Genomic DNA, 14,311 nt, shown 5'->3' with positions numbered 1-14,311 from the left:
AGAGTTGAATTTAGTGTTGGACAGAGCAGAGGTCAACATCCCATAATGCAGTTCACCACCGCAAATCAACACTTGTGAATGATTAAATATAGAAACCGTTGATTAATGGATATATTTTAGTGTAGATGATCTTCATTATAGCTAAAGTCTAAAGTCTGGCACACATCAAGCCAACGGCAAACAAGTAGCACCACAGAGTCTGGAGCTAAAAGCTGTGTGTGAACACACCAAACAGACGACAGCCGACTGAACCCAGAGCCGCATTCTGCATCTGCACATGAGGATGTGTCTTCACCCGTCGGGTTTCTGCTCGGTTTACTTACTACTTCACTACACCACACTCACTCTCTGAAGTTTGGTGAAGGGGAAGCTGAATTGATTCGCTGCTGAATAGCCAATCAGAGCGCTCTCTTCAGCTGATTCTACACACTAAATCTGGTCAATAAGCTCTTTTGGTAGGGCCGGGACACACCAAGCTGGTCGTTCATTGGTCAGTGTGTGTCCGGCCAGTGTGTTTGGTATTTTCCACACGCTGCCTCTCATTGGGTGAATGTCTGATCTCATTGGCCAGATTCAGCATGTAAAATCCACATCTGTCTGTCAGAGAGCACTCTGATTGGTTATTCAGCAGCGAATCAGAGCGCGAGTGAGATGTAGATAGATGAGCACGGAGCACACAGAGGACGGCTGCATTTCTCAAATATTATCAGGCTATATGATTACTAGATTATCAGACACATCTGCGGGAGTCGCTGAGAGACGAGCACTGTGATGATGGAGCTGACCGCTGCTGTTTGCGATTTATGTTGGAAGTTGCCTTTCTCTTTGCAGAATCAGTAAACAGACACTGCCCCCTGCTGGAGCAGAAACACACACTCTCACCTCAGTCGTCTGTTCGGTGTGTTCACCTGCAGCTTTTTGCTCCAGACCCAATCAAACACGAGGCAGCAGCACAGTTGGGTTGTGTTGGTGCTTGTTGGTTGGTGCGTCACAGCCCTAAACCTGACGAGAGACCGCATCTAGAACCAGCACACACTTTCCGCAGCAATGAAGCCCATTGGCCGGCCATTGGTTTGCTGTGTCCGGCTCTTACACTCAGACTCGGTGTGTTTCTGTTGGCCGGAGTCTCCACCGCCAGCGCTCATGTGAACTGAGTTACTGTGAACGCTCTTATCGTGTCGGTGATCCGGGACTTCACTGCAATCACAGCCGCTATTAGACTCTTGGCTACAGAACAGTGCTGTTTACATGGCCAGAACACGGCTGATTAACGTCAAGAACATCACAGCAACCCAGAACACTGAGACAGACAGAAAAGCCCAGGGGGAACCCACAGATTTATTCACTTCACATAACACTGCATACATGAAGGATTAAGGCAGTTCTAAGTAAGGTGTACCTAATAAAGTGGCCGGTGAGTTTATATATGTAAATTTTGTTTGGTACTTGGATTATACAGCTTTATTCAAGACTTTTTAAACATCCCAATGGGATCTAAAGGATCTGTAGCACTGGAGCTGTGTGCATGATGAGTGTGTTTTCCACACGGCTGTGTGTGTATTTCTGTAGATTAGCTGTGAATGTCAGCAGAGCAGAAGGTTTGATTATAAACCCACTGATCATAAAGAACTGACAGTGCTCTAAACACACACACACACACACACACACACACACACACACACACACACACACACACACACACACACACACACACACACACACACACACACACACACACACACACACTGTACAGTATCTGGCTTTGTTGTGCAGTGAAGAAAGCCATCCGTCTGGAGCGGTTTACAGTAGCAGAAGCAGAATAAACAGGTGGAACATTCCAGGCACACAGTTTGTTTGTGTGTGTGTGTGTGTGTGTGTGCATGCATTCATGTGTGTGTGAGTGTGGAAAATAGCTGATATGATCATGACAGATAATGATTTTAGATCAGTTTTTACACTTACAGAGTCGCCAAATAAACAGCGGATGCGACACGGAGCGACGCAACTGACTCTAGTAGGGAACGAGAGACCAGACTCTGGTTTGATGCAGGTTCTGATCATGATCTGCCAGAACTCATGAAGAGAGTCAGCACAGCCCTGTTGGACCATGCGCCGGGTGCAGAGTGGATTTGGTGCACTTGTTGGCGCACTTTTGTGCTATGAGCTTTAGACTTGCGGCTAGATCCTCTAAGCAGAGCCCTGTTTTTCTATTTCAGCAGTTTATATGAATGTGAATATTGTAATTTGGCATTGTGAGATGCTTTATTCTGCTCTCTTCTTATGTGTTGCTGTGTGTTTCTCCTCTCTGTGCTGGTCTGTAAAGTCTCTGAACGATCTCAGCAAGTATTCATATTCCACAATGAATTAAGATGATGTGATTAGCTTTAGACGCAGCGCTTCATGCCATCTTCTCCTCAAACGCTGCAGTCATAAAGCTTTATTATGATGAGCGGATGAGAGTCTGATATGGCTGTTATCAGTGTGCCGTGTTTAATGTCAGCCTCTTCATCCTCTTTAATAGACATGTCACTTTGTTTTAAAGTTCATCCAGATTATTCTCAGGCTCTGCTCTCCGCATTGTTGCTCTGTTTGTGTTATCATATCTCTGTGCTTCTCCACAATCATCTTTTTATTCTGATCTTCCATAAGAGCATAAATAATAGCGGCGCTTTAGAAGCACACGCAGCTCCATTAGAGCAGATCTGGCACTGAATCTGTCCAGCGCAGGTTTATCTGCTCACTGAGGACTTTCTGATGTTCCAGAGAGAGCATGCCCACCCAAGATGCCTGCGGACGGACACACACACACACACACACACACACACACACACACACACACACATATACACAAACACACACATTCACACACACATAGACACATATACACAAACACACACACACACACACACACACACACACACACACACACACACACACACACACACACACACACACACACACACAGCACAATACATACAAGCACACACACACATGCACATAGAGTACACACATACACAATTACAAACACACACACATGCAAACATAAACACAAACACGCATACTGTATACATACACACATGTGCGCGCACACACACACATACCTTACACATATGTACACACACAAAAACATAAACATAAACATAAACACAAATACATACAAATGCACACATGTACACACAGACTTGCATACAGTATGCACACACACACACACACACACACACATATATATATATATATATATAAACACAAATACATAAACACACACACATACATATGCAGCCATGCACACACACATGCATATATACACACATAAACACATTCTGTACACATACACATACATAAACACAAATACATACAAACACACACACACACACATGTAAACACAGGCATACATACAAACACACACATGCACCATACACATACCATATACTGCATACAAACACATACATTTATTTATATGTACACACACATATAAACACAAACACACACATACATAAACACATACACCTACTCATACACACACACACATACATACACGCACACACATGCACATACCATACATATATTTACAAACACACACACACACACACAAACACACACACAAACACACACACACACACACACACACACACACACACACTACAAATATGTATGTATATATATATATATATATATATATATATATATATATATATATATATATATATATATATATATATATGTGTGTGTGTGTGTGTGTGTGTGTGTGTGTGTGTGTCAGTTATTCTAGTTCAGGCTGGTGAGAATAGATCTTCACACACTCTGGATATGTTGTGTTCGCGCTGTTAAAGCTGTGCAGCCGGTTTGAGAGGGTTCCCATGACGGACTGGTTCCAGCAGCCGCTCCAGTCTTTATTTTAAACTCATGGGAAAGCTATTTCTGAAGCGGCCCACAAAACACTGTTTATTAGCAGGTGCACACACACACACACACACACACACACACACACACACACACACACACACACCATCAGCTAAGAATAGAGGCGCAGAGTAAACACTGATCAGAATAGAGTCCTGCGTCAGTCTCAGCGTGAGGAGGATCCTGCTGTAATGACTGATGGAATATTCCTGAATGAAACTCGTCTGCTGAGGAGGACCGGCGCTTTACACACCTGAAAACAAACACATCATGCGGGATCTAAAGGATATGATTTTTATTCATTCACTCATTTTTCTTCAGCTTAATCGCCTTTATTCATCAGGTGCTGACCACTGTGCCTCTGTGCCACTGCCTATGTTTTTTGTAGATGAAACTAAATGAGATTAACTGAGAGTAATTAAGATTAATATAGAGTAAATGAGCGTAAGTGGGCATAAAAGAGAGTAAATAAGAGTAACTGAGTAGAGTAACAGAGTAAATGAAGGTCACTGAGAAGCAGAAATGAGAGTAAATGAGAGTAATTGTAAGTAAGTGAGAGTAAGTGAGAGTAAGTGAGAGTATGTGAGTGGTGTGATCTGCGTGTGGGTCTGCAGTAAACATCACGCCGCTGCAGGATGTTGTGTTTGCGAGTCTGTATGCTCTCCTGCACATAAATATTTCTGCATTCTGTGCTGCTCTCCTGCGTGTTTGTGGGAAGCTCTTCAAAACAGTCTGAAAGCTACTTGTCGGGTTTGAGCTTCAGGTCTGTCAGTTGTTTGTGTGCAATGCTGTATACACAGCTGTCAGCGGCAGAAACACCCTTTACACACACACAACGTCATCCAGAGAAACACACTGCAGCATACTGGAGCATGAGCCACAGTGAACTGATCAACTCTGTACTCAATAAATACTGCAGGGAACTGCTTGTAGAAAGATATAGTATTGGGTCATTTGTTTATATTACCATTGTTGCTGTGTTACCATAGCAACTGTAGAATCACTACTGTAAGTTAATTACTATAGTTGTTATAGCAACTGTAGAATCACCACAACAGATCAATTACGATAGTTATTGTGTTACCATAGCAACTGGAGAATCACCACAACATATGATTAACGTGTGTGTGTGTGTGTGTGTGTGTGTGTGTCTGTGTGTGTGTGTGTGTGTGTGTGTGTGTGTGAATCAGTGTTTTCCCATGAGCGCCTCTGCTCTGATGAATGTGCGCCGGGTTCTTCTTCTTCTCCTCCTTTCTCTCCATCTCTTGGTCTGGATCTACAGTCCCAGCGGAGCAGCAGAGAGCAGAGTTTCCCAGCTGACGCTCTGCTCCCGCAGGCCGGCTCGTCTGACGGGGTTTCCCCCAACGCTGGACTCGTCCCAGGGGGTCTCGCTGGCCTGTTTCCACCACAGCTACATTTAGATCCGCTATAATAAGAGCGATGCAGCGCGTGAAAGACCCCGAGAGGAGAGCTCACGTTCAGCCTGATTTAAAGCCAGACATCAGCTGAGATTTGTGGCTGTGAGTTCTCCGTTCACTCCCGCAGACTGATGGAAACTCACACGCATCAGATAAGAGCTCTGAAAAACATGCGGGAGAGCCGTTCCCAAAACACACCGCAGCACATGGCATTATTTACCGCATTCTTTACCTTTCAGGACACAACAGAAGAGCACGCTCTGGAGAAACATGCTCTTATTTCATTTAGTTCTGCTGGAATAAACTAATATACTCACCGGCCACTTTATTAGGTACACCTCACTAGTCCCGGGCTGGACCCTCTTTCACCTTCAGAACTGCTTTAATCCTTCATGGCAGAGATTCAGCAAGCTACTGGAAATATTCCTGAGAGATTTTGCTCCATTTTGACATGATAGCATCACACAGTTGCTGCAGATTTGTCGACTGCACATTGCAGTTGCTGTTGTGTGTTCAGAGATGCTCTTCTGCAGAGCTCGGTTGTAGCGAGTGCTTATTTGAGTTACTGTTGCCTTTCTATCAGCTGGAACCAGTCTGGCCATTCTCCTCTGACCTCTGGCCTCATCATCAAGGCATTTGCGCCCACAGAACTGCCGCTCACTGGATATTTCCTCTTTGTCGGAGCATTCTCTGTAAACCCTAGAGATGGTTGTGCGTGAAAATCCCAGTAGATCAGCAGTTTCTGAAATACTCAGAGCAGCCCGTCTGGCAGCAACAACCATGCCACGTTCAAAATCACTAAAATCCCCTTTCTCCTTCACATTCGGTGAATGTGTATATGTATAAATATATATAAACTGCTGTGGTCAATATTATTAGCCCCCTTTAGAGATATAAGTATTTCGATTGGCTACAGAACAAACCACTGTTGTCTAATGGCGTGACAAAACCATTTTCAAATTTAGGTGCTAATAGACACAAATTACTGAAGTTTAAGCCTGTAATATACAGCTTTTTTCTTATTTATTATTATTTTTGAATGGATAAAGGTAATCCATTACTATCTTCTGTGAGTACAATAGAGGGAAGTTGTTCGGTGTCACAGAATGTTTGTCTCCACCAATAAATGATTCAGTACAGTATTTTTCTGTAAGCATTAACACTGTAAAAATTACAGTAAATTACTGGCAATTTGGTTTGCCAGTAAGACACTAGAGTTACAATTGTAATTTTAAAAATACAGCACAATTGTAATTGTTTATTTACAGTGTGCATGTAAAGGTACAGTCTTACTGGCAACCTAAACTGACAGTGATTTACTGTAATTTATACAGTCATTTTATTCATAATCTACTGTAACATTTATGAAAAAACTGTACATTTATAAAGCTTTTTATTATTTATAAATCTAAATGAAAACACAGAAATTATAAAGAAAGTAATTATAAAATCAAATAAAAAACGCATACAAATACAAACATGCATAATTAATAAATAAATAAATAGGACAGAACCTGTGCAATGTTCATTGTTAATATTTTGGTGGTCATCAACTAGTGCACTAAAAGAGAAGCGTTTTTGACCCCTGCATACTTCATCCCTCAGCAGGGATTAGGGCACAGGGATGAGCCCTTCCGAATGGAACGCAGATCATGTCACTGCTGACCCAGATGTAAATCTCCAGCAGCAGGTCAGCATGTCATAATAAAAGCCTCCCGGAGCTTCATCACACGTGTGCATCTGCTGAGGGTACACACACACACACACACACACACACACACACACACACAGTCCAGGAAAACTCCTCTGCGGACACTGAGCCCTGATGGAGGCTGTGTTTTCACTCCAGCACTGATCATCTCGCTGCAGGCATGCTTTCAGTACTCAGAGTGTTTCTCTTGTTTCTTTTCCAAATATCTCAATATTCTGAAATCAAGAAGCATTTCTAGACGAGCAGAACATACAGTGCTGTGTTCAGAAATAATGAGTCAGAATGAAGAGAGTTTCTCCTTAAAACAAGCAGAATGATCTGACAAACATGACTTTACTTAACTATTTTACTCTTTTACAGCCAAAACTCATTTAATTTGAACAGTATTTCTGAAAACAAGACAATGTCTAGAAAAACATTCTAGATTTAAGAGTTTTCAGATATTTGGGCAAGAAACAAGACAAGAACTCTGAGTAAGCAGTCTCTCTCACACACACACACACACACACACACACACACACACACACACACACACACACACACACAGTCACTGCAGGGCATGTGAGGATTAGCGTTCGGAGTGTCCCGAGCGTGTGCTGTGTAATTTAATTTCATGCTTGGACCTTCTCTCTGAAGTGGAGAAGCAAAGCGGTCAATTGAAAAGAGAGAGAGAGAGAGAGAGAGAGAGAGGTGTGTGTGTGTGTGTGTGTGTGTGTGTGGGGGGGGGGGTATTCTCTTGCATGATTATTACTCTCACAGGAAGAGGATTAGACCCAAACCTCCAGCACTGAAGCTGCAGCAGCAGACTCTTCATCCTCTTCATCCTCATCTTCTTCTGCTTCTTCTTCCACGTGCTGGGTTATTACCTGCCTGTTATTAAGATATGAGCTGTTTATTAGCATTTATACAGTATTGTCTTATTTTGCATCCCTAATCCTAGCCAGTGTGTGTGTGTGTGTGTGTGTGTGTGTGTGTGTGTGTGTGTGTGTGTGTTTCATAAACTGTGTGTGAGGGGACTACAAATTGCCGGACTCAGTAAAAAAGACTCTAAACAAATTGGAAAGTATTGTTCTGTATCTGCAATAATAGGCAGTCTTCATGTGTGGAGAAGACGATGCCATCTCTATCCTTAATCCAGTTATTTAATACTGCACGCAGAATGGACTGAGTGTTTAATAGTGCCACGCAAAAGATCATCCATGACTGCATGCTGCTGTACTGTGAAACATTACGGGCTCCTTATGATTATTTGGATGCTGTGTTGCTCTAATAGTATTAGTCATTCCAAATAAAATGAATCAAGTGTGTGTGTGTGTGTGTGTGTGTGTGTGTGTGTGTGTGTGTGTTTGCATATACAGTTGAAGTGCCAGAATTATTTGCCCCCTTTGAATTTTAATTTATTTTTTAAATATTTCTCAAATGATGTTGAACAGATTGAGGAAATGTTCACAGTGTGTCTGATAATGTTTGTTCTTCTGCAGAAAATCTTATTAGTTTTATTTGGGCTAGAATAAAAGCAGTTTTTAATTTTTTAAACACCATTTTAAGGTCAATATTTTTAGCCTCTTTAAGCTGTATTTGTTTTCAATAGTCTCCAGAACAAACCACTGTTATACAATGACTTGCCTAATTACCCTAACTTTACCCTCATTACCCTAGTGAAGCCTTTACATGTCACTGTAAGCTGAACACTAGTGTCTTGAAGAAGATCTAGTCTAATATTCTGTGCTGTCATCATGATGAAGAGGAAACACATCAGCTATTAGAGATGAGTTATGAACACTGTTATGATCAGAGATGTGCTGGAGTAATCTGCTCTCCACTACACAGAAACTGGGGAAAATAAACAGGGGGTGAATAATTCTGACTTCAACTGTGTTTGTACTATGTGTGTGTGTATACAGTGGTGTGTTTGCATGTGCTTGTATGATGTGTGTGTGTGTGTGTGTGTGTGTGTGTGTGTGTGTGTGTGTGTGTGTGTGTGTGTGTGTGTGTGTGTGTGTGTGTGTGTGTGTGAGAGCAGTGATTATGATAAATCTCTATAGCGACTCGATGATTTTCTCATGGCTGAATATACAGTAATTATGTTGGTTTAGTTCTGCAAATTGAAAGCAAATAAACGTCCAAATAAAGCTCTTCCACACGGAGAGACGCAGCAGCAGCACAGCACAGCACATCACACACTGCAGTGCTTTTTCTGTCAGCCGCTCCGCTCCAGTGTGTGTGTGTGTGTGTGTGTGTGTGTGAACATTGTGTCGTTTCACAAAATGTAATGCCGCTGACCTTCACTCCGCCATTGCTCCACAAATACCACATTTTTGACTGTTTACTAATCACACACACTCTTGCCAATTAGACAAACACTGCTGACCATATTAGTACTGCGCTCTTCAGTCCTCCTCTAAACTCACACGCGGAGTGTGTTCGCCTCACATTCGCCAGTAACAGATTTCTGAATGATCTTTACGTCATCTGTTGGAGTTTCCATCAGTGAATCTAAACAATATGTTTACTTTGCAATCATTAAACAAGACTTTAAACACTCTAATGTCAGTAAATCAGCACTTACACTCAGCGGCCACTTTATTAGGTACACCTTACTAGTCCCAGCTCGAACCTTTTTCCCTTCAGAACTGCCTTAATCCTTCATGTCAGAGATTCAGCAGCTACTGGAAATATTCCTCAGAGATTTTGCTCCATGATAGCATCACACAGTTGCTGCAGATTTGTCGGCTGCACATCCATGATGGCAATCTCCCGTTCCACCACATCTCAAAGCTGCTCTATTGGATTGAGCTCTGGTGACTGTGGAGGCCATTTGAGTACAGTGAACTCATTGTCATGTTCAAGAAACCAGTCTGAATAGTTCTTGTTTTCACAGAAAAGTCAAGTTGACAGTAGATGATGACTGAGAGTGATTGTTCACTATTCATCCAATACAGGAAAACATTGTACAACAATAATGCCGTCCTCGACAAGACTAAATAAATGACTAAACTAATTTATTCAAAGAAATTCATACAGCAAGACATTCAGTCACACACACACACACACACACACTCGAACACACACATGCACACACAGCCCCGCTCTGCATCTCCCGCTCGAGCTAAACCCTGTTTGAAACGGGCCCTCACACACTCCTCCTGCAAGCGCGGCGCTGAAGCAGTGGCAGATCTTCAAAGCGTTTGCTCTGTGGATGTTCATGATGACGCTGGATGTTGAATTTCTGCAGATCTCTCCACTTATGGAGTGTGTGTCAGAGCGCCGTCTCTCTGCGTCGTGTCAGCGCAGTGTGTGTTTGTCTGTTGTTTCTGCAGGTAAATGTTCTGGCAGTGGAAGAATTCAGTGTGAGCTAAAACACACACACACACACACACACACACACACACACACACACACACACACACACACACACACACACACACACTCAAACACTCTGCAAACATCACCGCGTTCACCCCCTCACCGCTACTGATGAAGAAGCGTTTTTAGATGAGCAAATAATAATGTTGTTTTCCAAAATAATGAGTCAAAATGAAGAGGGCTTGTCCAGAAAATGCTTCATGATTTATGAATCTGTAGATATTTGGACTAGAAACGAGACAAAAACTCTCAGTGAGAAAAGCCTTGTTAGCAGTGTGTTTACTATAATAGCGCTACATTACTAATGTGTGTTTAGAGGTGTTTAGCCAGCGCGCGCACACACACACACACACACACTGAATCAACATCACACACATTCAGCACACGCTGATTACAGAAACAACAGGAACGCTAACAACAGCTTAAAATACAGCGTGCTGTTTACGGCGTTCTGCCTGCTGTGACGTGTGTTTTAAACAGGCCTGTCACTCCGGCAGCGCCGCTATTCATCATGACTGACACTTTTCCAGTCACATTCGGGATTGGAAAAAATGACCTTCACTGTGGAGGATGTGAGCGGCTCTGCAGGAGATTAATGAGATCAGTGTTTGCTATAAATGATGTTTCTGTGTCAAAATAAGACAAGATGCTCATAGTGTTTAATCACATGCCACAACTACCTGCTCCTCCAACGGCTGTTCTTCACTCCTGCTCACACAGAACACCTTTGAGGCGGAGCTATCAGTCCCATAGAATGAGGCTATCAGTCCTCTACAGCAAGCCTGTCAGCCAATCAGTGCATATCATTACTTTAGGGTGGGACTATTAGTCCTTTAGGGCAGGGTTATCAGGTCTTAAGGGCGGAGCTATCGTTACTTTAGGGTGGGATTATTAGTCATTTACTATGGTGCTATCAGTCATTTAGGGCATGGTTATCAGTCAAATAGGGCGGGGCTAATAGGTCTTTAGGGCGGGGTTGTCAGTCATTTAGGGCAGGGCTATCATTTCTTTAGGAAGGAATTATCAGTCATTTACTATGGTGCTATCAATCATTTAGGGCGGGGCTATCAATCATTTAGGGTAGAGATATTGGTTCTTTAGCGCGAGGCAATCAGTTCTTTAGGGCAGGGCTACCAGTCCTTTAGGGCGGAGCTATCAGTCCTTTAGGGCGGGGCTATCAGCCCTTTAGGGCGGAGCTATCAGTCTCTTAGGGCGGGGCTATCAGTTCTTTAGTGCGGGGCTATTAATTTTTTGGGCGGGGTTATCAGTGCTTTAGGGCAGAGCTATCCATCCTTTAGGGCGGGCTGTCAGTATTTTTTCATTTCAAGACCAGTTCAATAGATCACGATATGGGGAAAAAGGACAATGTTAACTTCTGTTTCATGCTAATGGTAAGGGTTCGTGTAAGATAGCCACTCCAAACCCAGTTGCTCAGATTTGATTTTAGATTACTAAAACTACCATTGTTTACTGTGCATTAACCTGCATGTGTTCACTTAAAGAATAATGTGTACGAGCAAAACAAGCACACATGCTGATTTGTCGCAGACTTTAAGTGTGAACTGGTCATCGCCTGAAGGGTTTATCAGCTGTCAGTCAGATGATGATGCTGAATATGTGATTCTCCATCAGGGCAGGTCTCTGTGGTCTGCAAATGTTTCCTTCAGCTGGTTCTTCAGATGGCTTCTGTAAATGTCACATGGCTTTATTTGTGTATGGCGGTTTATTATTCTCAAGTTAAGTGCTGGACTCAAACATATAAATAAACTCAGTTTAAACACAGCAGTTGTAAAATTTCCAGCATATTTCTCATGCAAATTGTCATTTATATCTGTCTCCATGCCTGAAATGTGTGCGCCTGCATGCTGATGCTTTCAGTGCTGTGTTATTATTCTTATATATGTAACTCCGCCTTTCAGACACTACTCTATTGGTCAGACAGCACTACTCTGCTTTGATTGGTCAGTAGGCGCTACTATATTATAATTGGTGTAATGGTTTCACTCCACTATTTTCTGATTGGTCAAGTGATCCTCTTCTGCACTGATTAGTCAGATGACTCTTCTCATCTCTGATTGGTTGGATGGTTCTACTCTGCTTTGATTGGTCAAAAACTCTACTCTGCCAAACCTTTAAATAAAAATATGCTAATGAGAACACACCTACTGATTCTGTTATTCTCCTGATCATTACATTAATTTAGATAAATGGTAAATAACAGAGTAATAAACCTCTGGAGGCTGTGTTTAGTGGAACGCTCCTCCACATACAGTGCTGTTCTAGTCTGCTGTGTGTGTGTGTGTGTGTGTGTGTGTGTGTGTGTGTGTGTAGGGCCGCACTGATGTTGTCCTGTATTAACCTCAGTGCCACTGAGACTCACCAATCATCCTTCGGCTTTCCTGCAGCGTGAATAATGCTGTGTGTGTTTAACTTTACCAGGAGAAAGAGGCCGTCTAATCTAAATACATAAGGTAATATAAATACTACCAAACCATATCATCTGCTGGACGCCGTGTGTGTGTGTGTGAGTGTGTGAGAGAGAGAGCATATTTAAGTCTGTGTGTTCGTGTGTGAATCTCTTTCTCTTTCTGTGTACGTGCGTGTGTGTGTGTGTGTGTGTGTGTGTGTGTGTGTGCGTGTGTGTGTGTGTGTGTAAAAGTCTGTGTGTGTGTGTGTTTCTCTCTGTGAGTGTGAGTGCATGTGTGTGTGTGTGTGTGTCTGGCTCTCACGGTTGGCACGGTCAGTGTTTAAAAAGCTCCCGGAAAGTTTACAGTGGCTGTACTTCTGCTGGCTTTTGTGTGACAAGCTTTAACGCAGCAAACCCATCACGACGAAACACTCGGACCTCCCTGGAATCTGCGCTCAATTTCCATTCATACGTTTCCACATTTCTTCCTCCTGGTTTGGCGGTGTGTGAGACGCGTCTGAATCTCGACTGCAAACCAAAACATGTTTCTATATAATGCAGACGCTTTCAAAGCTGATAAACAGATATTAGTGATAGTCGCAAGCAACATTTGAGTCCACTGTGCTCAACATATGCATGAAAATAAACCATATACAGTAAACATGAGAATAACGCTGCAGTATTAATAGTTTCATCTCTTTCTACATTTGATCATCAGCCTTTAAACACAGACACTCACAGTTTATAATAATAGAGCAAAAATCAACAGCAATCCCTCCATCTGTCCTGTCTAGATTGTCTTTAAGAAGTGGATGGTCAGCGCTGTAAACAGATGAGTGCTAGTGTGTTGTTTCTCGAAGCTGCATTAGTGAGGGAGTGTTTCATGTTGGACACAAAGGCGTTTCTGCGTCTCTGGATCTGTGTGTTCCTGCTGCGGTTCATGGTCATGTGCGGATGTCATCAGTGTTTCAGAAGTCTGTCAGCCGTTTATGAGGATGTGGACGAGTTATCGTGCTCATAAAGCTCAGATAAATCAGCGCTGTTTTGTTGACTGCGATAGGGTGAGGGTCAGCAGCTCTTCCTCAGTGACACACACACACACACTGGCTGTGAGGAGAACAGCTCATACCACCCAGCATCACTGAAGAAGCACGAGATATACACATATACACATATATCTATGATCGGGAGTTTTCCTGGATGTTAGTATGCAATTTTTTTTAAATTATGAAAATTTTAATTTTAATTCACTTTTCTTTATTGATGGATCAGTGACCGCACGGGCATTCCTGACAAAAGGCTTGTGTTTGTGTGTACAGAAATGTACTATCCACCCTCCCTGTTAAACTTGATCTAATCATGTCCTCTCCTGCTTTCACTGCTCATACTGACGGAGGGAGCGACTCGTTTGTGAATGAATCTCTGTTATGAGCGACTCGTTCTCTAGCCGACAATAACACAAGTTTCTGGCAGCGCAGCATCTCGTTGTCATGTTTCTTTTGCATTGTT

The 14,311-nt window shown here is 42.6% G+C and overlaps 1 long non-coding RNA gene across 3 annotated transcripts in view; it reads left to right on the top strand.

Moving 5' to 3' along the window:
* LOC147834353 (uncharacterized) overlaps positions 1-14,311 on the top strand; it is a 75,821-nt gene that overhangs the window by 36,140 nt on the left and 25,370 nt on the right. Inside the window, exons 4-5 of one of the 3 annotated variants that reach the window (XR_015503644.1) lie at positions 5,091-6,318; positions 6,459-6,787. The exons of the other annotated variants lie outside the window; for them this stretch is intronic. This is a non-coding gene — a long non-coding RNA (uncharacterized LOC147834353). Of the gene's footprint in view, positions 1-5,090; positions 6,319-6,458; positions 6,788-14,311 lie in introns of those variants that run through there. 3 annotated transcript variants of the gene reach the window in all.

This window comes from Danio rerio, chromosome 12 (genome assembly GCF_052040795.2).
Source record: "Danio rerio strain M-AB ecotype USA chromosome 12, GRCz13ab, whole genome shotgun sequence".
Taxonomy (NCBI): Eukaryota; Metazoa; Chordata; class Actinopteri; order Cypriniformes; family Danionidae; genus Danio; species Danio rerio.
This window is presented reverse-complemented; position numbering and strand designations above follow the sequence as displayed.